Source organism: Delphinus delphis, chromosome 16, assembly GCF_949987515.2.
Source record: "Delphinus delphis chromosome 16, mDelDel1.2, whole genome shotgun sequence".
NCBI lineage: Eukaryota > Metazoa > Chordata > Mammalia > Artiodactyla > Delphinidae > Delphinus > Delphinus delphis.
Genome location: NC_082698.1, coordinates 80078738 through 80105871, shown reverse-complemented (window position 1 = coordinate 80105871; position 27134 = coordinate 80078738). Strand labels below are relative to the sequence as shown.

Genomic DNA, 27134 nt, shown 5'->3' with positions numbered 1-27134 from the left:
CTCTGGGATATAATCAAAGGGACAAGTCAAAATAACGGTATCACACAGCCTCTTTTATTTTTATTTTATTTAATTAATTAATTTATTTATTTATTTATTTTAACATCTTTATTGGGGTATAATTGACACAGCCTCTTTTATTAAAGCAGAACCATCCTGGTGGGATTCTAGTCTTTTCGTATATTATGCATATTTACCTTAAGAGCAAAGCATGGTACTAGAAGTGATTGATTTGGGCCAATGTCATAAATATTTTGAATACAGCTACGTTGTTGAGTGGAGCCATAGAGATTTTGGGGTTTTTTTTTTCCCCTTTATTTTTATTTATTTATTTATTTTTAACATCTTTATTGGAGTATAATTGCTTTACAGTGGTGTTAGTTTCTGCTTTATAACAAAGTGAATCAGCTATACATATACATATTTGACTATTTTTATCTGCATGCCCTTATCTCTTCCATCCTCTGGTCTTTGTGGAAGAATTTATTGCTTTTGAAGAAGAATCTTTGAGAGCAAAGCAAAGAGGACGTCCTAAGGAATAACGAAGGCAGGGAGAGGTATTGTACTCTCCCAGCAACAGAGGTATGTGTCTTTATCTCTTATCTGTCTGTCTGTCTCTCTCTTAGAGTTGGATTCAGAAGTAAGAGGGGGGACGTAGAAATGCATATAAGTAAAGTTTAATTGAATTGGAAAATCAAGGACAATTTTTCTGGCACAAGTTATTCTGGTTTTGCTGATTTGTTTGATAACAGGGATTGGATTTGGCATTTAGGTGACACAGGGAAAATTTTCCATAGTTTCCATAAGGTAAATCTTAAACAGTGTTCTGAGGAAAATTTTTTACAAACACATCATGAGTATTTCTTTTTCAAAAAAATGACAACGATGTTTTGAAATGAACAAAATTTCAAGTTTCTTAACCTCTCCACTAGACTGGGTTAAATAAGTGTCTCCAAGGGAAAGAATGCCAGGTGTAATTAGTAGGTATTGAATAACTTAAGGTTAATCCTTTTTGGTTATAGTCCCAGAGACTAAGAAAGGAAATGACACCAAAGACTAGAAATAAATGCTTTTGCAAGTCAGATGGTCTCCAATACTTTGTTTTCAAGAATATTAAAGCCGCAACGAATCACTTTGTCAGCTGATCATCAAAAAAGAAATAAAAAGATTGATCACTGTTACGTTAGGTATTCAAGTCAGAAGAAGAACATTTAAAAAAGTAATGTTGTTATAATGAAACTCCTTCTATCCCCATCTACTTGCATATGTGTTTCTTAATTTTTGTCTATAAAACATGAAAATAGGAATAAAACTGATGATGAACACTGCCTTACAATAGCAATTTATAATATTCACCCATGGAAATATAAACTAATCTTTTTTTTTGGAAACATAAACTAATCTAAAAAAAACCTTTACCCAACTTATTAAAAAGGCATTTCTAATAAAAATTTGTATTTTCCACTTAGTAGTTATCAAAACATATAACTGTTTTATTTTGATTGATATCCTATTAATATTTATAAACATAATTGAATTCAGAAGAAATTATTTTTATCAGATCTTGGGGTCACCAATTTTTTGTAAAAAAATACATATATACATACTTATGTATGTTGGAGGATATCAAATTGCTCTGGTATTTATTAGAATTCAGTGGATATATGGTATTTATACTCCTTCAGAAATAATTAAATGAATTATTTTTTTACTATTTTAAATTTATATATATCCAGTATAACACTATCTAATATAATAATAATTTATTATAATTTCTATAAATATTTTAAAATTATATTTAAAACTCTAATATACTTTGCAACTATTTAAATTTAAAATAAAAGTTTTCTGATGTCAACTTAAAAATACTTGTTTTTACAAAAAATTTTAGGAGACACGTGGGCAAAAATGTTTAAAGATTATAGGAAAGGACAGCTACCAGCGTCATTGACACCGCTCCTTTCTTAAACCTATTGTCACCAAGCTGTCACTGTATGACTAGGTTTTCAAGTGTATCTCGTAAATCGAGCTAGGGAACTCTTCAAAGCAGCTCCTGAACTTCAAGGCTAAGGCCAGCAGGTGGAGAGATGTGAGCAGCTAGTTAAACCATTAAGTAGCCAATGCCTCTTAAGCACCCATTCAGCTTATGTGCGCCCCCTACAGGTTTCAATACAAATGAGATGGGACCTGCTCTCAAGGAGTTCATAGATTGGCATGTAAATAATACATTATAATACAAAATTGTAATGCAATATTTTTTCCTCTAAAAATGGAACTAAGTCCAACTTGTGCAAATCAGTTTAAATAGAATACAGCATTTCTACAGTCGTGTGCGTAAGGGGTTGTGGGAACATAGGGCGCTGCATCTGAGAGGGGTGGGCCTCGGGGAAAACTCCACTGTTCCAGAATAGTTAGATACATGCCCATTCCCACAGATTTATCATCACTCAGTTTTCTCCTTATTTTTTGCATAGATAGACAGATACAACTTATAGTAGTGAACATTTTCCATTTCTCCATGTTCTTTAATGGTTTTTATCTATGTGGTTACCTTGTTTTCACATGTTATCATTATAGATAAGTACAATTTTATATTCGGGTTTCTTCCCCTCTGAGCATTAACGTACCCATTTTCACAAATAGACATCGTAAGTACTATGCAACAAGCATTGAAAGTAACCCAAGCCAAGAGTCTTACTAGATGTGTTTGGTCCCTAGTAACAGTGGATGCCAACCAGAGTCCTATGTAGAGCTGTGACTGAAATATTCCTTTAGCACTCAACCTGATTCTTAAATTGAATTAGCTGCACGATAGGAGCCTCTGAGGAAGGAATTTCTTCTAAGGGAGAAGAGTAACGGCGTCAAAGGAAAATGGCTATAAAGGTAATGCTCACAGCACCTCCTGATCCCTTCACAAAGATGAAATGTGAGAGATGTGTTTGGAAATCCTGTACTGTTGCAGACTGTGGCAGGTTAACATCTTTATTTACATATTCTGTTCTATCTTATTCTCTCCTATAGACAGTGATGTGTCAGGTAATGTGGAAATAGTGTGGGAAATATAGAGATAGGTAAAATCCTATCATGGTAGATAATATTTTCCTCGCTTTTGCCATGATGTACCAAGATGAGGCGTGTCTAATCATCATCAGACAATGCCTACCTTAATACCCTGTGTGATTTGATACTTAATAAGGATGAGTCGTAGAAACGACCGTGAGAATTTGGTGGCTCGACCACAGTAAAGGCTCCATCCTGTGGGAGGGATGATGGCTCCTGGGAAGTGGTACCCATGGGGGTGAACGCAGTGGCAGATGGAGAGCAGGTGAAGTGTGTCTCTGTCTGCCAGTCATGGTAGCATGTCTGGGGAGACAGGCATATACATCCCAGACTACATGGAGAGATATATAGCATTAGCTGTATTCTGTACTAAAAACTTATATTTTAAGAAAGAAAAAAAAGCAGCTCTGGTAGCTGGTCTGGCACTCTGAGCCAGACCAAGGTTGTCACCTGCTAACTATAAAAAATTTCAGAGCAGTAACATGAGGTGAGGTCACTCTGTGTCTGTGATGTGGTGGGATAGAACAAGACTCCTCCATAAAAACAAGAAGATAGCGCTTCCCTGGTGGTGCAGTGGTTGGGAGTCCGCCTGCCGATGCAGGGGACGCGGGTTCGTGCCCCGGTCCGGGAGGATCCCACATGCCGCGGAGCAGCTGGGCCCGTGAGCCATGGCCGCTGAGCCTGCGCATCCGGAGCCTGTGCTCCGCAGCGGGAGAGGCCGCAACAGTGAGAGGCCCACGTACCGCAAAAAAAAGATAAATTCCTTGGCAGTTTCTTATAAAGTTGACATACACCTACACTGTAACATCATTTCAACTCCTTCCCAAGAGCAATGAATATGTATGTCCACAAAAAACTTGTATATGAATGTTCATAGCATCTCTGTAGCCAGAAGGAGAGAATGCACATTTGTACTTCACCAGAATGGATAAATAATTATGATACATCCACACAATGAAATACTACTCAGCAATAAAAAGGAATAGGGACTTCCCTGGTGGCACAGTGGATAAGACTCCCTGCTACCAATGTAGGGGGCCCAGGTTTGATCCCTGGCCAGGGAACTAGATCCCACATGCCACAACTAAGAGTTCACGTGCCACAACTAAGCAGCCCTCCTGCTGCAACTAAAGGAGTCCACCTGCTGCAACTAAGACCGGCGCAACCAAATAAATAAATAGTAAAAAATAAATAAATAAAAAGGAATAAGTCACTGATAGGTGCAATAACATGAAGCAATGTAAAAAAATTTAATGAAAGTAGTCTTACACAAAAGGGTACACACTATTTCCAGCCAAAAATAAAATAAATTAATTTTTTAAAAAATTGGTGCAGTGGTTAAGAATCTTCCTGCCAGTTCAGGGGACATGGGTTCGAGCCCTGTTCTGGGAAGATCCCACATCGCCACAGAGCACCTAAGCCCGTGTGCCACAACTACTGAGCCTGTGCTCTAGAGCCCGCGAACCACAACTACTGAGCCAGTGTGCCACAACTACTGAAGCCCATGTGGCTAGAGCCCATGCTCCACAAGAGAAGCCACCGCAATGAGAAGCCCACACACCGCAACGAAGAGTAGCCCCCACTCACCGCAACTAGAGAAAGCCCGCATGCAGTAACGAGGACCCAACGCAGCCAAAAACAAAAGAAAACAGAAAGGAAAAGAAATTTAATTTTAAAAAAAGGGTACACACTATTTCATTTTATTTATATGAAGTTCTCGAACAAGCGAAATGAAACTATGGTGACGCCAATCAGAATAGAAGTTGCCTCTGTGTGAAGGGTGAGGGAGGAGCTATTGTAAAGAGTGATGGAAATATTCTACACCTTGGTTTACACTGTGGTTACATAGGTCAAAATTAATCAAAATGTACACTTAAATGTATATTTTATGGTGCGTAAATCTGTCTCAAACATTGGCTTAATTTCTTGCTTTATGGTAAACAAAATGCAGTACGTGAACTAGCGAACCACAGTGTCCCATTTCTCCCCTCATCTTTTTCATCTGAATTGAGAAATCTACCGTCTCGTGGTGACTCTGGCACATCAGGGAATGCCAAATTGAGATCAATTTCAGAAGATGCAGTAAACTGCCAGAGAGGAATAATGAAGAAGGCTTCAGGATTTATGGCTGGTCATGGGATTAAGATTCTTGAAGCAAGAGTAAGGACCCAGGGGATTGCTGATCATTCTTAGACTGTCTTAGGTCAGAAACTCACCCTAATGGACAAGAGATTGAATTCTGTCATTAAGTGACTAGTGACAAAAAGGGTCTTTTTGGATGCTGTGTGTTGCCCAAGGGAATATGTCACATATTCATAAAGAAAAGGCAACAAAACCTTAGCAGAAGAAGTTAAATGACAGCCCAGATTCTTTGAGCCACTCAGTTTTCTTTGCCAGGTAGAAAGGGTATTTGGGGTCCCAGCCATTTTACTGACTGGTATTCAGGATCAAAATCTATTTCCATATAATTGCAGTTGTTACCCTTACAAGTTCCTGGAACGATAGTAAAACACCGGAGTGCTGAACACTGGAGAAATACAACCAAATATCAGGTGGGTTTTTACTGAGGTAGTGGCTTTGGTGAATGCGGCTCGTTTCTTCAGGCAAGCGGACTTCCTGATACTCAGCTCCAGAAGTGGACATTGTTTCCCCTTCCAGTTAGAGGCACTTCACGCCGCCCTCCACCACTGGGCAAAGCTGCGGCTGAGCTGCTCGCAGGACTCATGGAAAGAAAGATGTGCTCTCTGAAGTCAGCCACCCACCTGAGAGGGAAAGGATGAAAATAAGGCCCAGTTTTCTTCCAAATTCCCAACAGACAAGTCATTTACTTTCCCTGGGTGAGGCCAGGAGTATTATGCCAATGGAGATGGGAATGAATCATGCCTTTTATTTCCTGTACTTCTGATGGTTTGACATCTGGGGCCAGGCTGACCCTGGAGGGACTCCCCCTCACAGGGTTAGCTAATTCCTAGAGATGGCAAATAACTAGCCCTTGAGCACACCTTTCAAATACAAACCAAGCCATCCAGAGCTCACACCCCAGCCATCTCCTGTGCTGGGCTCTCACCCTGGCTCACTCTCCCCCCGCCCTAATCCCCCCAGGCCCAGGTACCAGACAACCAGGGGCAGTCCCCATGCCTCAGAGCCCTGGAATGATTCACACTAGCCAGACCTGAGCCTGCTGGCCCTGTCTTGCCTATTCCTGCTTAAAGAGACCACGATAAAAGCTCCTGTCTCAGTTCCCTCTCTCCCTCTGCCTGTGACTGGCCCTGGTGCTCTCCCAAGTGCCCCCCACCCCTGCCCATGGCACAGTGTGCCCCTCCTCTTGGGAACTGTGAGTAACAACCTACCTTTTCAATGTCAGCTGTCTCCTAATCCATCGGCTTATCACACCCAAATAATAATAAACCTGTATTCTAAAACAAGGTCTGTCCACTTGGGAGCAGGGAGGAAGCACCCCATGGGAACATCACCTGTGACCATGACTGTTCATGCTGGGGCTTGTCGAGCCTCTGGAAGCTGAGACTGTATACATGTTGTTCTAGTCACCCCTGTTCCTTCCTGTTGCAAATTCTGTCTAATGGAATAAACCTGGTTCAGTCAACTTGGTAGGACTGGGAGGCAAGGTCATGTGACACTGGAGGCTCTGGGGTCAGACCAGGGGTGGGTGTCATCCTCCCCCCACCACCTATCACCATAAGCTGGGGGGAGGAGCTTAACGCCCCCGTGTGCTTAAGTGTTCTCATTGGTAAAAACGGGTTGTTCCGGAATATCAATCCTCAGTAAACGTGGTCCTCCCCAAACCAACTCCAGTCCCATATAAGGAAAACACAGTTCAGCAGAATTCATTGGATCCTTCTAGTAGCTGTCTCCGAGTTGCTATTTCCATCTTCCCAGCCCCGAACTCCTTGATAGCTTTGGTTTCTCTATATTTATGTCCTTCTGGGGACTGTGGCTTTCAGCATCTCACCCTTTCTGCTCTCGGCATCACCTAGCAGCTCCCAGTGTCCTCTGTCCTCCTAAAACCCTGCAACGGACTCTTGGGCCACAGACTCGAACCTGGCTGCTAATTATTTATTTTCAGGACTGACCTTGTGTGCTCTCGGGTTTTATTTCTGTTCTAGTTTGCTCAGCAAGAGATTTGTCTCTTTGTTTCTAGGCAAGAGGTGCTGGCGTCTGACCTTGGCTGCAGACTGCTTCCCCACCCTGCTCCCCGACCACATGTCCTCCAATATTCTGGGCAGACAGCTTCCTTCTCTCAGTGTTGCTGCTTCTGGGTCTACATTTCCTCCCTCTGTCACCTTCTTCCCTCAGCCATTAAGGAGCCTAACACCTCCCATCCATTAAAGATGATGGCACCTCGGTGGGTTAAGAATCCGCCTGCCGATGCAGGCGACACGGGTTCGAGCCCTGGTCCGGGAAGATCCCACATGCTGCGGAGCAATTAAGCCTGCATGCCACAACTACTGAGCCCACATGCCACAACTACTGAAGCGCACGTGCCTAGAGTCCATGCTCCACAACAAGAGAAGCCACCGCAATGAGAAGCCTGCGCACTGCAACGAAGAGTAGCCCCCAATGGCTGCAACTAGAGAAAGCCCGCGCGCAGCAACGAAGACCCAGAGCAGCCAAAAAAAACATGATGGCGCCTCCTGCGTGCCTCTCCCCCCATCCCCACTCTACTCCTCTTCCCCTCCATTGACAAGATGCTGAAAATACTCGTCCACACTTGTGTCTCCTGCTACGTCCCACTCACTCTCAGCTCACATCAGCACGACTACTCTCCCACCTCTGCTTCTGGTTCTGCTAAAAACGATTCATCGTGACCTTGAACCAGACCCTTCTCTCCAGGTATCAGATGCTCTACGACATGAGGGAATGCGGGACCAATAAGTCTTCGAGACCTTCTTCACTCATTGTCCAAGACAATGGTAAGGATTTGTTGTAAATCTCATACTGCTGCATTGATAGTAATTTCCACTTAGACTAAAATTTATTATTATTTATTTTTATTTTTTGCGGTACATGGGCCTCTCACTGTTTTGGCATCTCCCATTGCGGAGCACAGGCTCCAGACGCGCAGGCTCAGTGGCCATGGCTCACGGGCCCAGCTGCTCCACGGCATGTGGGATCTTCCCGGACCGGGGCACGAACCCGTGTCGCCTGCATCGGCAGGCGGACTCTCAACCACTGCGCCACCAGGGAAGCCCTAGACTAAAATTTAAAAGCAAAGGGTCATTCTAAAGAAAATTGCTGCAAGGAATAGGGATGACGAGGACCTTAATTATTTCTTGTAATAGAACATGATATTGTCACATCTGGCTGTGATAGCACTGGGGGCTTCGTGCTATGAAATTCAGGGCATTCTTGTGCCTGGAGGCTGAAACCTGTACTCATTTTGTGATTGTATCCAAATGAGAAAATGACATTTATTGAGCTATGGACCTATCCTATCTGAATATGAAACAATAAAAAGAAAATTAAAGTGGAACATATTGTCCTATCGAGCAAATATGAGAGGCTGATGGGCTATCTTACTATCCTCACTTAAGTCTAAAATGATACCATATTTTTCTAATCCAGCTCATAATTATATAAGTATTGCTGGCAATGCATCACCAGAAAATAATGGTTCTTAGTGATAATAACACATTACATTTGGGTTTGGGAAAATACATAGTTTCTATGTGATGTAGAACAGTGAGGATTTTGGTTCTACAGAAACAAGTCTAATAGTATTTATTTCCTCTTCTCCCCATCTCCTCCCACTGACTCAATAGCTCTGTCTTCTAGTCAGGCCACGAGGATGCTCTTCTTCTCATCCCCTCCCTCCTGTCCTTGGACAGAAGAGCCTTTGACTAAGCACATTCCCCTATTTTATATATATATATATATATGTATGTATAAATTTATCTATTTATTTATTTATTTTTACTTATTTATTTTTGGCTGCATTGGGTCTTTGTCGGAGTGCACAGGCTTCTCACTGACGTGGCTTCTCTTGTTGTGGAGCACGGGCTCTAGGTGCACGGGCTTCAGTAGTTGCAGCACATGGTCTCAGTAGTTGTGGCACACGGGCTTAGTTGCTCCGCAACATGTGGGATCTTCCTGGACCAGAGATCGAACCCGTGTCCCCTGCACTGGCAGGTGGATTCTTAGCCACTGCCACACCAGGGAAGTCCCATTCCCTTAACTCTTACATACATTACCCTAGTTTGTGAATAAGAAGAGGACTCCTAGAGACCTGGCACCTGGAGTGGGCACAGTGGACCTTTCCTGTACATGGTCTGTTTCAGAGCTGGGCCAGTGCAGGACTCCTCTCTATAAAAGACTTCAGGACCAACCGTACGTGGGGACAGAGGAACGATACTGGAAGTGTTTGACATTGACACAGCACCTTGTAATCGTACATGTCATGTTCACTGCAGGTTGTTATTTGATCAGTACAGGCAGTCACCCACACAAGGTGAAGTTTTGTTATTTTGTGTGGATGGTTGATTTAAGCTTTTTTAAAAACAAGATTAAAACTGAATACAGTAGCATTGTTTAAAAACAAAATGCCGAGCAGTTGGGAGAACACAGAGAAGGTAAAGGTCCGTCTGCTCTCGCTTGGCCGCCTCCCCCTCCTGTCCAGTCTGATGTGCCCCAGACTGCAATTTGAGAACGTAACAAATGGCCCCCATCCCGCAGTATCTTCCCCGAGCCTTGTCACTATACAGGACCCCTTGCTAAGGTGGAGATGATCATTTATTAACAATGTGGCTTAAATTGTTCCATCCATGGACATTGTTCACTTCCTGTTTTTGCTCAATTTGGTCCTTCTAGAGTGACTTCCCCCATCTTATTTACCCATCCTTCAAATTTTAACTCAAACACTTCCAGCCACCCCTTCTCCCCACCATTGTGAGGAATCCCATCTCCTCCTGGAAAGATGTTTGATATCCTAGTGGGCGTGAGTCATGTCTCAGGCATCTCCACAGCCCCCATTATGGCAGTCTTTCGAATACATACAAGCTCAACATGTGTTTTTTTTCTTTCTTTTTTTATAGGTTTGTTGGGTTTTTACATTTTTATTTATTGATTTAAATTTATTGGTCTTATTTTTGGCTGTGTTGGGTCTTTGTTGCGGTGCACGGGCTTCTCATTACGGTAGCTTCTCTTGTTGCGGAGCACAGGCTCTAGGTGCACAGGCTTCAGTAGTTGTGGCTCGCAGGTTCTAGAGCGCAGGCTCAGTAGTTGTGGTGCACGGGCTTAGCTGCTCCGCAGCATGTGGGATCTTCCCGGACCAGGGCTGGAACCCGTGTTCCCTGAATTGGCAGGCGGACTCTCAACCACTGCGCCACCAGGGAAGCCCTTCAACACATGTTTCTGAACCGGCTATTTTTAAGACAAAAAGATTAATTACCCCTCCAGGGTGCTGGCTACCAGGCTGAGGTACTTCTGCAACGTAGTGATTAGCAAAGTCAACGATAGATTGCCTACAGGGAAAAACATTGAGAACTATTGCTTACATTATACAGAATAAACTTGGAAGCAAAGACGAAATACAATCTATCGAGGAGGGTGCACTGTTTTCGATTTAAAGTGGCAATGTTAACTTATTTTTAAACCGCATTTTCTGTACCAGCACCCATCCAAATGGCTCCCACTTCTGTTTACCTTCGCCTTTAAGGAGAAATAATGACAGTATTTTCATTTCCAGCCTCCCCACTTTCTGCACCCACACAGAAGCATTCACAGTGTGCAACAGTCACCTCCTACACCCACAGTCTTCTTTTCCAGACGTGGAACCTTCTTTAAAGAAATCACATTGCGGTCAGTGATTAAGTTGTATTATAGTTTTTTCCTCTGTTGACAACAATCAAGTAGCTAATTCACTGTCGATCCGTTACTTCTGGGTTTTTCTAATAATCCACTTCCTGAAAATTATAAACACAGAAAAGTGCTTTTGCAATAACAGTTGTAAGACCCTGAATCACTTTTAACTCTCCCCTTTCTTCTCTGGGCTGTGACATTCACTCCCATGATGTCATCCCCGAGAGAAACTAAACCCTTTGTCTACTCAACCAAAAAGAGCACAAGAGGACATCTTGCCACAGCTTAGGGAATTGTTTAATCATTTAATTTACTTCCTTACTTTCCTGGAAATGAACCATTGGTTCAAATCGGGCATTTGTTAGTTGTTCCCATATGTGTTGGGATGCGCAAATCAACACAGGAATTCTGCACGGTGGGCATTGTTCACCCCTAGGTTCAGGGAAATTGAGCGACTATTCAGAACCTGTAAGTGGAAGGAGTAGGATTCCAACTGTGGACCAAGAATGTCACCTGCCATATCAGTAAACAAAGAATGTGGGTCCATCAAGCCGTCAGCCACTGAAGATCCCCCCTTTCCACACGCGAGGATGCACCCTGAGGGTATTCAGGATGGAGAAAACAAGATACTGGTCCTAGATGGTTTAGGTACATATCAAAGGAATGGTTTTAATGAGCCCAGACTCTTGCATCTTCCCGTACATAGAAAAGCGCTAAATCCCTTAACTTGAGATATCTGGTTTTCTTTCATTAACTGTAACCCTTTGATGTTCCAACTACCTGGTCTTTGCTGCAAAAACTCCTCTATATCCTGGGTCCTCCTTTACCTCTTCGGAGACGTCCCTCAGAGTTATCTAAGAGGCTGCCTACTAGACTTAAGTCCTTAACAAGTCTGCTGGATAAAATATAACTCTGAACTTTTAGGTTGTGCTTTTTTTTTTCAGTCAACACACCTAGGTCTGACTGCAGATGAATTAGCTGTACCACCGTGAATGCTGATCCTTTACACTGGAGAAAGATAAGCCCACAGTTTCCTCTGTCACACAGACCTTTGATTGCATCCTATTACATTCCTCAGCTGCTTTCCCTCCCCTTCCCCCCTCCCCCCATTCTGGAAACTTCCATTTTCTTCCTCTTCTTATGCTGTCAGTATGAAACAGGAGGGAAGGAAAACTCTCAGTGCTGTTGTTTTCCCATCCATCCTTGGTCTGATGTTGGTAAATCGATTCAAGCACAGTCTGTTAGCAAAATGAGAAAAATCCACCCAGTCATGTAGGTTACACATTAATCACGTTAGAACCTGACAGTTTTTCTGGATCCATAAAGGTTTACTAACGGTTTTAACACAAAAGTTTTCTAATGTCCTCTAAATTTTATGCAGAGTCCACATATGTGAGATTTTATTCTCAATTAACAGATATGGAAAGACAAGGTGAAGAAGGAAACAATTTAAGTGATTGTTTCTGTAGTAAAGGCCATTCCCTCAAGTGAAAATGAAGCCTCTTTAAAAATGAGATAGGGGGCTTCCCTGGTGGCGCAGTGGTTGAGAGTCCGCCTGCCAATGCAGGGGACATGGGTTCGTGCCCCGGTCCGGCAGGATCCCACATGCCGTGGAGCGGCTGGGTCCATGAGCCATGGCCGCTGAGCCTGCGCGTCTGGAGCCCGTGCTCTGCAACGGGAGAGGCCACAACAGTGAGAGGCCCGTGTACCGCAAAAAAAAAAAAAAAAAGAGAGAGAGAGGACGGCACCGAGTCTTCTGCTTGCAAATACATTTTTCCTTTGGTCATCAGGACTGTCTGGTGGGGAAATGGCTTGTGGAGAGAGAGGTTCCACCTCGGTGCTGCAGGCAATGGTCACCTCTAGTTGTTGACATAACAAATAGAGGACTTCACCGTGTGTTATAGGTTGAACTGTGTTCCCCCCAAATCCATACGTTGAATCCTAACTGCCAGGACCTCAGAATATGATCTTATTTGGAGATAGGGTCTTTACAGAGATAATCAAGTTAAAGTGAGGTCATTAGGGTGGACCCTAATCCAACACTACCGAGGGAAATTTGGACACAGAAAGTCATACAGGACTGGGATGCATTGTGGACATCAAGATCTACATGCCAAGGAGAGAGATCCTTCTGGAACACACCCTTCCTTCACAGTCCTCAAAGGGAATTAGCCCTGCCAACACCTTGGTTTCAGACTTCTGACCTCCAGAACTGTGAAACAACAAATTTCTGTGGTTTAAGCCCCCCAGTTTGTGGTACTTTGCTGTGGCAGCCCTAGCAAACTAATCCACCATGTGCTTTACTGTTGTCAGGAAGGAAAAAATGTTCCTCTACCTTTCCAAGCTCTTCAAGCTGGTCTAAGAATTAATTTGACATGAGGCAGGTTAACAGAAGGAAATGAAACAAAGCTTAATAACATGTGTAGATGGGAGAGACCCAGGAAGACTGAGTAACTTGCCGAAATGGCCCAAGCCCTCCCCTTAAATACCATCTTCAGGGGGCTTCCCTGGTGGCGCAGTGGTTGAGAGTCCGCCTGCCGATGCAGGGGACACGGGTTCATGCCCCGGTCCGGGAGGATCCCACATGCCGCGGAGCAGCTGGGCCCGTGGGCCATGGCCGCTGAGCCTGCGCGTCCAGAGCCTGTGCTCCGCAACGGGAGAGGCCACAGCAGTGAGAGGCCCGCGTACCGCAAAAAAAAAACAACAAAAAAAACCATCTTCAGCTCAACACAAAAGAGGTTTGGGACTTCAAAGGGGAGGAAGGCAATTCACATGGTGCTGGAGGAGCAAATACAGAACATCGGCCCATCAATTAACACATCAGAGACACAGAAATAAACAAAATGCAAAACCAGCTTGGAACATATAATTGTTGGGAAAAAAAATTAAGAGTAAAATCTCCAGTCTATTCTGGAAATCTGCACAGATGTACAAAATAAAGAAACCAGTTTTATTACTGAATTCACATTAAAACAGACTGCCAGGCACATACGGGTAATATGCTAATGAGATTAAAAAGACAAAGAAACCCCACCTTTGTGTATAACCTAGAAGATGCAACCCATCATACACGGGTTTTCAGGATTCACAGTAATTTTCCCTCTTGTAAGAGGACTTGACCCCACCATTTGTTAAATATACCCACGGTAACTGAGGTAGCCATCTCTGATAGTTAATTGCCTTTATTTGAAGGAAAAATAAAACATCTCCTTGTATCTCCATGACAATCAGGAGATTTAGAGCAAGGAGCCCAGGTCAACCTCCCACAGTGACTAGGAGTGAGAGGCACTCTCTTCATTAATGTTTGCACTTCAAAAAGAGAACCCCAGGCTCTAAAGAGAAACATTGCAGAGTTGTAAGGCTGGCTAGAGGCTTGTTTAGCCTCTGAAAAGATTTACATACATGTCAAATTCATAGAGGAAGGTTTTAAAAATAGTAGTTATTTCCAAGGAAATGTTCCTTGAAAAGAGGGGGGAAGTCTTTTTCCCCCGTTAGCAACAGAGAAAATTCAGGGGTTTTGTTTGTTTGTTTTTACCTTATACAGACAAATAACTTCCTTCATATATAAAGAACTCTTAAAATCAATCAGAAAAAAGATAAGCACACCAATAGAAAAAAATAGGCAAATGATTTCAAGACATGATGCATGAAAGGAGAAATGTAAATGGTCATTAAATATATGAAGAGAGGGCTATTTCACTAATTATCAAAGAAATGCAAATTCAGGTGAGATGTCACATTCACATGTCAATTTGACAAAAGCACAGAGAAAAAAAGATAATACTCGGGACTTCCCTGGTGGTCCAGTGCGTAAGACTCTGCACTCCCAGTGCAGGGGGTCCAGGTTCGATCCCTGGTTGGGGAACTAAGATCCCACATGCCGCAACTATGCCGCAACAAAGACACAGTGCAGCCAAAATAAATAAATAAATATAAAAAAAAGTAATACTCAATGTTGACTTGGGTGTAAGGAAACGGGGTGCCTTTATAGTCTCTTCTGGTGAGACCGTAAATAGACACAACTTTTTGGGGGAGTGGCAGTTTAGCAGTAGGTGTCAAACCCGTGAATGTTCAAACGTCAGCTTTCAGTGGCTCATGCCAAAGAATTATCAGAGATGTACGTAAAGATATGGTAAACTAACGCATCCTGCACACTTAGTATATTTTTTAAAATAATTACCACTCATCTTTTATTTATTTATCTTGGTCGCACCAGGTCTTAATTGCGGCAGGCGGGCTCCTTAGTTGTGGCACGTGGGACCTTAGCTCCCCTACTATGGATTGAACCCCGGCCCCCTGCATTGGGAGCTCGGAGTCTTATCCACTGTGCTACCAGGGAAGTCCCTACACTTAGTATGAAAACTCGCAAAATTCTGTCTTCTGGAAATGACCTTTAGAAATAAAATTGTAAAACCATGCATACACATAAAAGAGAATCTACTATAGAAAAATTTTCGAAGAGGCTTACTATTGCTTATATTATCTTTCCATTTTATTACACTTTATTGTGTAATATTTAGCATACTAAAGAATTACAACTCTCTGAAATAGATATTTTTCTTTGCAAAAAAGATTTACATATAAGTATATTCTTTGGGGCATTATTTAAATCATTGAGAAATGAGGCAACTTCAATAAGAGAATTAATTCCATTTTGGTATATCCACATGACATAATGCTGTGTAGCTATGAACATCTAATTTCCATAAAACATTTCATGGCAAAAATGTTCATGATGAAAAGAGCACGAAGAGGAGAGAGATACTTGAATTTATTAACGATTGCTGTCTCTAGATAGTAGGAATGATTACGATGTTATTTTTCTCATCTTACATCTCCTTGCAATGAATATGTATTTATCGTTGAAAAACACCCACGTTTTTAGAAAAAACTCTTTGTGCAGAGACAGCAACACAAAAGGACTGAACTAGCTGACACCCACAGTACACTCCAGCTGACCTTCTGTCAAATGTAGGATCAGGTGGAGGTCTGGGCAGCCAGGAATAAAAACTCCAGACGGTTGACCTGTCTTTCTTTCATATTCTTAGAGCATTGCTGTGTCAACCATCCATTTGGTCCCAATGCTATCTCATGTCAAAATAAAAGTTGCAGCAGAAGAGACCTTTGTCGGTGACCCGGCACAATCCCAAATGTTGCCGCTGAGATAAGTGAGCCAGAGAGACTAAGTCAGCATTTATTTCTGAATTTGCCTTTTATTAGGATGCAAGGGGGTGGTGAGGTACTTAGGTTACTTCACGGTGGGAGTCCGTGGGTCACCTCAGGGTAAGGACACTTGGGGAGTGAGAATATAGTGGGCACTGGGTCGTTAGGTCATTTAGGAGGCAAGCTGGTGACAAGGTTATCTTTCCAACCACAGACGGTCTCTACTCACAACTTAATGCTTTATCATTACGGTGACCCAACCACGCTACCGTGTGTAATCATATTCCCCTCCGTCCTTGTCCTTCCCTCTGCTGATTTCTACTTCTCCTAGTTTCTGATGCTCTTTGCCTTCCACTGTCTTTCCAGGCATCCCTCAGCATCTATCCGCACTATGGTTATGTTCTTTCTCTACATCACCTCCTCTTCACCCGCCCAACAAAGATCTGATTGATTCAGAAAGTTGACGCAACGTGTGGATGCCCCTTCTCTTCCTATCCAAGGATGCCAGCACAGGTAAATCCACTTTTCCAGGGTAGTAGGGCATTTGGTATACAGAATCTTGACCAAAGTGTAAGAAATTCCTCAGAAAGGGGCTGAGGCCCACAGGGATCTCCACAGAAGGCAATACAAGGTGCAGATTCCTTGTTTGACCTTTCCAATACTAGAGCCAACTTTTTCCAGCATACACTCAAGGGTATTCCAGACAAGCTGTGGTCCCATTCAATTGTATTGGAAATGCAAAGGCGAGACGGATGGACAACTCCTCTCTTTTACTGATAAAAGCAATATGCATGCAAACTCTGACAGTTCAACTATTACTGGTGTGGTGGTGAAATTTTTTGTGTCAGCTTGGCTAGACCAAGGTACCCAAATATTTTGGATTAGATGTCTGTGTAGGCATTCTTTTATAAGAGATTAACATTTTTTTCTGATTCTTTTTTTTAATTGAAGTATAATAGATTTACAATGTTGTGTTAGTTTCAGGTGTACAGAAAAGTGATTCCGTTATATATATATATATATATGTATATATACACACACACACACATATATGTATACATATATATATACACATATTCTTTTTCAGATTCTTTTCCCTTATAGGTTATTACAAAATATTGAGTATAGTTCCCTGTGCTCTACAGTAGGTCCTTGTTGGTTATCTATTTTATATACTGTGGTGTGTGTATGTTAATCCCAAACTCCTAATTTATCCCCCCCTTTTCCCTTTTAGTAACCATGTTTGTTTTCTATGTCTGTGAGTCTATTTCTATTTTGTAAATGAGTTCATGTGTATCTTTTTTTTTTTAGATTCCACATATAATCAATATCATATGGTATTTGTCTTTCTCCGTCTGACTTACTTCACTTAGTATGATAATCTCTAGGTCCATCCATGTTGCTGCAAATGGCATCATTTCATTCTTTTTTATGGCTGAGTAATATTCCATTGTATACATACCACATTAACATTTAAATCAGTAGACTTTTGCTAAAGCAGATTTCCCTCTGTAATGTGTATGGGCCACATTCAATCAGCTGAAGGACTTAAAAGAAAACAGACTGAGGTCTCCCAAAGAAGAGGAAATGCTACCAGAAGACTCCCTCTGCACTCAAGTCACAACAGCAACTGTTCTCCGGGTCTCCAGCCTGCCAGCCTACCCTGTAGATTTTGGACTTGCCCACCGGTGCAATCACGTGAGCAAATTCCCTAAAATAAGTCTCTCTCTCTCTCATTATATATATAATTATATATACTCATTATTATGTATTATATTGTTACATATAACATATTACATATACTCTTATTACATACTAGATATACTCTATTTTATATAATATTATGTATTATGTATTTCTCTGGAGAACCTCTGACTAATATAATCAGTAACAAATTATTTGGAACCCTATTAAAAATAATGTTTTGTCCATGATTATAAATCAGTAAATTAATAATTTTTCCCGGGCTTCCCTGGTGGCGCAGTGGTTGAGAGTCCGCCTGCCGATGCAGGGGACGCGGGTTCGTGCCCCGGTCCGGGAAGATCCCACATGCTGCCGAGCGGCTGCACCCGTGAGCCATGGCCGCTGAGCCTGCGCGTCCAGAGCCTGTGCTCCACAGCCTGTGCTCCGCAACGGGAGAGGCCGCAACAGTGAGAGGCCCGCGTACCGCAAAAAAAAAAAAAAAAAAAAAATTTTCCCGAAGTCCCCTGGTTTGTGAGTGGCAGAACCAGAAGCCCTTTCTTGTGATGCATCTCATGGCACATCCTCAACGATACAACAGAGGATTTCCAAAATAACACATCTCATCATGTCCTTCACCTTCTTAAAACCTCTCAAGGGCACTCGCACTCTTCCCAGTAAAGGCTCATTTTATACGATGTCCAAGGCCACCTTCTCTACATTGCCTTTCTCTTCTTCTGCCCTGACCTTACATCCATCCTTAGTCATGCCCTGTCCCTATGTCCATCCTTAGCTCCAGCCCCATGGAACTACTTGCAATCCCTCAAAATCACTCTGTGTTTGTACCCCTGGGCCTTGGCATATGCTGGTACCTCTGCTCGGTGCCTTTCCTGTCCTTTGGATGGAGAACCACCACCTCACTGCAGACCTTTGGTTTTTCAATACACTCGAATGCTCGAGAAAACCACACAACAGATTTGTACGGAAGAGAAAGGGACCGTCCCCCACATTCCTGACCCATAAGAACTGAATCCCGCATGAGGACTTCCTGGATACAGCAAAATGATGAGGCCCCTTCATCATTCCGGTAAATTCCCGGCAAAGCAGGCATAAGACCAATGACTATGCTTTAGAATATTCTGAACCATGGACCACAGCAGCAGTGGGGTGGGGTGAGGTGGGTGGAGCAGAGGGCTGGGGTAATGCGAGAGGTGTGGAGGGGCTGAGTGCTCTCCCATCCCTTACTTGCAATTCCAAAGCCCCAAATTATATGAAATCTCAAAGTTTTTCACAATTCATCTGGAGACAAAATCTGGCCCGAAATAGCATGAGGCTACTTGTAATCTTTATTCCACTTAGTGCAAATGCTCGTGCATTTCAGTGAAGAAGAAATATTCATGTGTCTGATTGCTGGGTTCTGCCTCAGGTCCTGTCGGGGATGTTATATAACATAAAATCCAAAAAAGGACAGACTGAATTGTAGTCCCAAGGGCGTTAGCTAAGGGATTGTGGAACTGTTTCATTCCTCAACAATTAATTAAGTTAAAACAAAATTTCATGTCTGTCCTTGAGAGAAGTATATGGACCCCTTTCAAAAGAGCCCAGTGGGAGTACGAAATCAGAAATGAACAGGAGGATTCGGTAGCCACCCTTGACTGTGTGATCTGCAGTCAGTATCCCCCGGGATACCTTTGTCTTTCTCCCCCCAGACTGGGTTTGCCAAACAGAGCAATGCAAACATGTTGAGAGGTGAACCTCATTCCCTGAGATCCTTGGTGTCTCAGTCCCTGGGGGCCAACTGTCAGCTCCAACTCATTCCATCTTTCCTAAGTCCCCACCCCCTGCCTGCTTCTGGTGAAAGATGCTCAGGCATCAGCAGGCAGACATGGGGGGTTGCAACTCACAAAAAGCTTTGCTTACCTTCTGAGACATCACCCACACCCGTAAAGAGGATACACGTCTTTCTACGTAGTCATTTGGTTCCTCTTGCAGGCTCCATTAAATTCATGGAAAAAAGTGGTAACCGTGTTAAAGGTAACAATTCTACCTTTAAACAATCAATATCAGTTCTGTACAGGCCATGGAAGCGGAAAATCTTTTTATAGATTTACCCATATTCAGAAACTTGGTGTATATTTTTCTGAACCTGGCAGTATGTGACCAAAGCAAACCAGATTTTCATACTATTAAACTATCAGAGGACAGACAGGAGATTAAATTAGAATTGGAATCATATTTCTTCTGGTTTCTATAATTTCCAGACGTAAAAACGGTTTCTAAGAAAACGAGGCATTTTAGGTAATAAATAATGGTGACCACAGTCAGATATTTCCTAACATTTGGTAATAGGTATTCTAATTTTTTATCAAGAGTAGTTATGTCAAAAGCCAGAGAAGACTTTCAACTCTGCATAATACTGGAAGAGTGCCTGGGAAATGAGATGTTCGCCAGACGTAGCCTTGGATTTTTTTTAAAAAAATGTGTTTCTTCTTTCAACATACCTTTACTGAATCTCTACCATGTGTCAGACACAGCGTTAGGTATCGGAAAAATAAAGTGACTGAGACACCATCTCTTCCCTTGAGGTGAGATGGATTTGGGAACCTTGAATGGAAAGAGTAAAAAACCTCTAGGACTTAATGATATAATATCCCAGACTATATTCTAATTTTCTCTTACAGGTAGAGACTGGGTCCTACTTCTGTTCTTTGAATTCCCAGCACAGCTGTGGGCTTACAGAATATAGTTGGGCTAATTAATTGAAATGGAAAACTGCAAAGAAATTAATACATTCATCATTAAGTGAACTACAGGGCAAGTCCCTGAAGACATGGAGGTTTTCTCTTTTTATTCTATTTTTTCTAATGCATCGTCTCACTGCAAGCTTGCCCTTACCACAAAGAGCTCTCAAAAAAAGTACTGAGTGAGTGAATAAGCCCGAGTTTTTCTGGTATACTTCCTAGAGCTAGATAGCTAAAACCTATCTTAATGTATAAAGGATGCTGTGGTGGTGCTACATACTATGTTTTCCCCATATGCACTCTTCTGGGCTACTCTTCTTCTGGTGATTATAACATATCACTGCCTTCCAGTTTTTTTTTTTTCTAGTTGCAACATAACTACTGCTGTGTTCCATATGTGCAAAAAGAACTGGGAATACAAAAATAACATTCAAATTTGAGAGCCATTTAAAAACCAAGAAATAACATTTTAAATTGCGATAGCAGGTCCTTATAATGGAACCTTAAACTGTCCTTTTCATCCCCAATGCTAGTTTCCAACTATAGTTTCAAGTACCTAGAAATATATTTAAAATCTAGAAAATAATACAAATTATACCATTGGCAGAAGAAGAAAAACTCTTCTATTGCACCTCCAATCATTAGGTTGATTTTATTTATTTACTTATTTATTTAGTGATTCACATAATTCTTTTTTTTATTATTTAATTTTAATTTTTTTCTTTTGGCTGTGTTGGATCTTCACTGCGGTGTGCGGGCTTCTCGTTGCAGTGGCTTCTCTTGTTGCAGAGCACCGGCTCTAGGCGCGAGGGCTTCAGTAGGTGCAGCACGCAGGCTCAGTAGTTGTGGCGCACAGGCTTAGTTGCTCTGTGGCACGTGGGATCTTCCCGGACCAGGGCTCGAACCTAAGTCCCCTGCATTGGCAGGCCGATTCTTAACCACTGCGCCCCCAGGGAAGTCCCCATTAGGTTGATTTTAAAGCCCTAAACTAAAAGCACGTTGGGATCATAGTATGTGAGGAGGAGGGTTTTCTCATAAAGGAGAGCAAATACATTATGTGTTCTGTTTGAATTGTAGCCGGTAGGAAACTAAGATGAAATGAAATGCCTTAATGTAAATACATCCAGATTTGCAAACCTTGGAAAGAAAAGCAACTTCCTCTGTAGTCAAATGTGGCCATGTTTGATGTAGACTACTCATTTTTCCACAGTTACGAATAAGGAAAATAATGTCAAGCATTATTCTTCAAGTTGTTATTCTTAACAACTTCAAAGTTTAATTTCCTGGTTATAACATCAGACTCACTAAATGTGCTTTCAATATTACCTTTGTAGAGGTCCCTAATTTCCCAGCTTCAATATAAGGAACAATTTAGCACAGATTTAAGAGATTATAATCAAAGAAATGCAAAAAGGGAGATGAGACAGGGGAGGAAAGAGGGAAAATGGGGCACAGAGATGGAGGAGAAGAAATAAAAGAATGAGGAATGAAGGAATTTATAGGTCAAATCACTCAGCTCACTGGCTCCCATGAATAGTGAACTTTGATTGATATTTGTTGTTCTGTGGCTTCAACACAACCAGAAATCAAAAAAGTATTTGATATAAATACACGCTGAAACTCCCTGCAAGCCCTCTTGCCTAGCCTAGGAACAGAGAGCGACGTGATAAATATTTCAGTTCATTGGAGCAGAGATTTTCAAATTGTTCCATTAGATATTACAGTTTCCAGAAATAGTAATAATAATAGCTAGTATTTATATAAGTGTCAGTCCTCCATAAGTACTTTACATATACTGTGTCAGTTAATCCTCAAAAGAATCTTCAAAACAACCCTAATGGTTGTGCCATTTTTGTTCCCATTTTACAGATAAAGCAAAAAAGGCACAGAGAAATGAAGGTCAAGAAGTTCGTAAGGAGCAGAACTGGGGTCTTGCTCCAATATTCTGGCTCTGAACCATTACACAATACTGTCTCTCAAGAAGGCTTGGGCTTCCCTGGTGGCGCAGTGGTTGGGAATCCGCCTGCCAATGCTAGAGGACACCGGTTCGTGCCCCGGTCCGGGAGGATCCCACATGCCGCGGAGCGGCTGGGCCCGTGAGCCATGGCCGCTGAGCCTGCGCGTCCGAAGCCTGTGCTCCGCAACGGGAGAGGCCACAACAGTGAGAGGCCCGCGTACCGCAAAAAAAACAAACTAAGAACAGAAAGTAAAAAGTCCTTTAGATGAACACGATCAATAAGAATATACCGTAGCTTCATACTATAGCCTGTAAAAGAGAAAGATCAGATAGGAAAGAAAGAGGAAAGGAAAAAATATGTTGGAGAAGAATTAAGTTGGAAGTGTTAATGAAAAAGACACTAAGGGAAAAAAATCTATGTATGTGGCTACAAATAGTTCTTAAATGAGCTCATATATATATATATATATATATATATATATATATATGTGAATTAGAAGTAGCAGGAAATAGAAACATATAAAGTCACCAGTTCATAGAAAGACAAATATTTTATATTATAAAATTTCTGCTAAAGACTTAAATCTGTTACATTTTGAAAGAATAAGCATATTTAAAGATTTCTACAATTATAGATATAGAGAATGGGATGAAATTATAGATAAATAGAAGTCATTGTGTTCAATAGCTTGTCTTTTTTTAAATAAATTTATTTATTTATTAAGCAGTATGAGGACTTTTTAAAAATAAATTTATTTATTTTTGGCTGTGTTGGGTCTTCGTTGCTGCGCACGGGCTTTCTCTAGTTGCGGTGAGCGGGGGCTACTCTTCATTGCGGTGCGCGGGCTTCTCATTGCAGTGGCTTCTCTTGTTGCGGAGCACAGGCTCTAGGCACATGGGCTTCAGTAGTTGTGGCTCGTGGGCCTCAGTAGTTTTGGCACATGGGGTCAGTAGCTATAAAGCCTGGGCTTAGTTTCACCGCGGCATGTGGGATCTTCCTGGACCAGGGGTTGAACCCGCGTCCTTGCATTGGCAGGCAGATTCTTAACCACTGCGCCACCAGGGAAGTCCCCAATAACTTGTCTTAATCCCAATTCTGCCAGTGGGAGCTGTTTAACCTCAGGCAAGTTACTTAATTTCCCTAAGTCTCTGTTTCCTCATGCTTATCACAGGGACAACTGCTCCTGCTTGATGGACTTGTTGGAGCTTTAAATGAAATAAAATATAAATCACTTAGCCCAGCGTTTATCTCTATATAAGTAATAGGCTTTATTATTATTATTCTTAGTTTATTTTAATCCTGCTAGTTGTCTTGCTGGACAATTAAATTAAGGTTTAGATTTCAGCCAAGAGGCCTAGGTCTCCTCTTGATTTCATAGAATGTACCACATTCTCAAAGCTTACAGTAAATCTAAAACAAATTAGGGACTTCCCTGGTGGTCCAGTGGGTAAGACCCCGTGCTCCCAATGCAGGGGAACTGGGTTTGATCCCTTGTTGAGGAGCTAGATCTCACATGCATGCTGCAACTAAAAGATTCCATGTGCCGCAACTAAGACTCGGCACAGCTTAAATAAATAAATAAAATATTTTTTAAAAAGTTAAAAAAATAAAATTATACTTTGCTTTCATGTCTGTGATGAATTGAGTACAGCTGGTTACAGTCCAGATACATATTACCTGAGAAGTCTCTGCATTAAAAAAAATTGCAGGGCTTCCCTGGTGGCCCAGTGGTTGAGAGTCCGCCTGCCGATGCAGGGGACGTGGGTTTGTGCCCCGGTCCGGGAAGATTCCACATGCCGCGGAGCGGCTGGGCCCGTGAGCCATGGCCGCTGAGCCTGCGCGTCCAGAGCCTGTGCTCCGCAACGGGAGAGGCCACGACAGTGAGAGGCCCGAGTACCGCAAAAAAAAAAAAAAAAATTTGCAGAGGCAGAAAGGTTGAGAAACAAAGGGACTTCTCACCTCCTTGATCATTTTTAGGTAATTATAGGGGGACAGAGTAACAAATTTTTCCTTAGTGATAACTAACATCTTTATAGAATTGTTATTTCTTTATTTATTGAAGTATAGTTGACTTACAATATGGTGCTAATTTTAGGTGTACAGCAAAGTGATTCAGTTATATTTTTTATATATATTCTTTTTCGCATTCTTTTCCATTATAAGTTATTATAAGATATTGAATATAGTTCCCTGTGTTATTCAGTAGGTTCTTGCTGTTTATCTATTTTATATATAGTAGTATGTATCTGTTAATCCCATATTCCTAATTTATCCCTCTGCCCCCCGTTCCCCTTTGGTAACCATAAGTTTTTTTCTATGTCTGTGTGTCTGTTTCTGTTTTGTAAATAAGTTCATTTGCATCTCATTTTTTAGATTCTGCATATAAGCAATATCATATGATATTTGTCTTTCTCTGTCTGACTTACTTAGTATGATGATCTCTATGTCTATCCATGTTGCTTCAAATGGCAATATTTCATTCTCTTTTATGGCTGAGTAATACTCCATTGTATATATGTACCACAATAAGAGCTAATATTTATTGAGAACTTACTATGTGCTAAGCACCTTCCCAAACCTTTACATCTATTAATTCACTTAGTCTTTGCAACCAGCCTATGAGGTAGATACTATTTCTTATCATTCCCATTTTACAGTTGAGAGAACTGAGCCACAGAGAAGTAAAGTAACTTGTTGAAGGTCACACAGCCAATAAATGACATAATTTGAAAGACTGAAAGAAAACTGAAAAGGCAATGACTTCCAGGTTAATCTCTCTATTTCCAGGTCAGCTGATTAGTAACCTTAATTCCATCTGCAAAGTCCCTTTACTGCAGCACCTAGATTAGCATTTAATTGAATAGCCAGAGAACAGAACTTTCTGGGGATCTTCTTTAGAACCCCACCTACCACTCTGCTCTATCGTGCTGACGCAACACTGCAAGTGGCCACAGGTCAGTGGGGAGGGACCACTACTGCAGTAGGTTTGCTTTAAAAGCAAGTACAGAACAAGCATAGAAAATACTAGAGCAAAACTCTGAATTCTTTTGGGGACTAAAATGTACCATGTCCATCCTACTGATTTTGCATCTTGTGGGAACAACTCAGATACCACAAGGAAGAAATGAAAAGCCCTTTTTTGTTTGTTTTGTTGTTGTTGTTTTGGCCACCCTGCATGGCTTGTGGGATCTTAGTTCCACAACCAGGGATCGAACCCATGCCCCCTGCAGTGGAAGCTCGGAGTCCTAACCACTGGACTGCCAGGGAAGTCCCCAAAAAGCCTTTTAATTTGGGGTGCCTTAGTGAATTAGGGCCTCCAAAGATAGCTAGTTATGGAATATGTTTTCACCAAAATCCAAAGTGTCTGATGCGGGGCAGAGTTTCGGGAGGTCTGGGCAGGGTGCTGCACGGTGTTTTAGCTCCTCATGCTGTCTTCTTGGTCTGTGCCGTACACACATGCGCTACAAACTCCCTTCCTATTACTTTGACACATTGATAATTACACTTATATCCTCCTTTCCTGAATAAAATAGATTTACCATCTGCTTTATACTGAAAAGAATAGCTAAACGTTTTCTGTACTTTGGAGAATATAACCATGTTGGATCATTTATTAAAAAAAAAAAGCAGGGCTTCCCTGGTGGCGCAGTGGTTGGGAGTCCGCCTGCCGATGCAGGGGACACGGGTTTGTGCTCCGGTCCGGGAGGATCCCACATGCCGCGGAGCGGCTGGGACCGTGAGCCATGGCCGCTGGGCCTGCGCGTCCGGAGCCTGTGCTCCGCAACGGGAGAGGCCACGGCAGTGAGAGGCCCGCGTACCGCAAAAAAAAAAAAAAAAAAAAAAGCAGTAGCCCATCTATAGCTTTTATTTAGACTTTATTTATTTATACTCTGCCTTCAATTAAATTTTTACTTTAGGGTCAATCTGTGATTTGCTAATTCTTGTCTCAAATATTTTCCTTTTTTTTTTTTTAATACAGGTCCCTATCCACCACCTGCTATTTCAAGTCCTAGTTCAAGGATGACTTCCCTCAGGACGGTGTGGATAACCCGACCAAGTTCACGGTGTGTCTTTTATCTTCCAAATACTTGGGGCTTTTATTAGAGTCCCTCTGTGAAAACTAATTGCACCCCTGCTTTACTATTCAATAGTGCTCAATTATATATGTATGTAAAAATGATTTTCCTCGATTCTCACTATTATATAGAGACAGGTGGTGGGTTAATAACATTCCTCTTTGTTCTTTTTTTTGTTAAGCACACAAAGAAAAAGAGGCTTCAGGACGTTAAGCGACTTGCTCAAGCTGCATAGCTAGTAGGACATGGAGCCCAAGTCTTCCAGAACCCAACCTAGCGCCCTGCTCTTTACCCATGGGTCTTTGTGGCCCTAGGGACCATTTCTTCGCCTGTTTTCTTCGTTTTCTCCATCACTCATCAGGTCCCTGAGGACGTTGGCACATGGCCGATGCTGTTTCTCACACCTCCCATCATCTCCCTGGGAAATAATTAACATCCACGTGGGTGTCCCATCCAGCAACCAACACTCCTGTGTTCTTGAACTTCTTTATTCCAATAATCATATACCTTTACTATACTTCTACCGCAAAGCCAAACGGAGTCATTTCCTAGAGGTATTCGTATATGAATAGTAAATTAGATAACAACATTTTGATTTCTATCTCTACCAAGAATTCTCTGAGCTCCAAGCTCATATATAC

General features: G+C 42.0%; 1 long non-coding RNA gene across 1 annotated transcript; it reads left to right on the top strand.

Moving 5' to 3' along the window:
* Nucleotides 1-26785, top strand: LOC132439489 (uncharacterized). Its single transcript, XR_009522371.1, has 5 exons — nt 1-582; nt 16405-16551; nt 17350-17736; nt 26397-26481; nt 26675-26785. It is a non-coding gene; the product is annotated as an uncharacterized lncRNA (long non-coding RNA).
* Nucleotides 26786-27134: the final 349 nt, after the last annotated feature.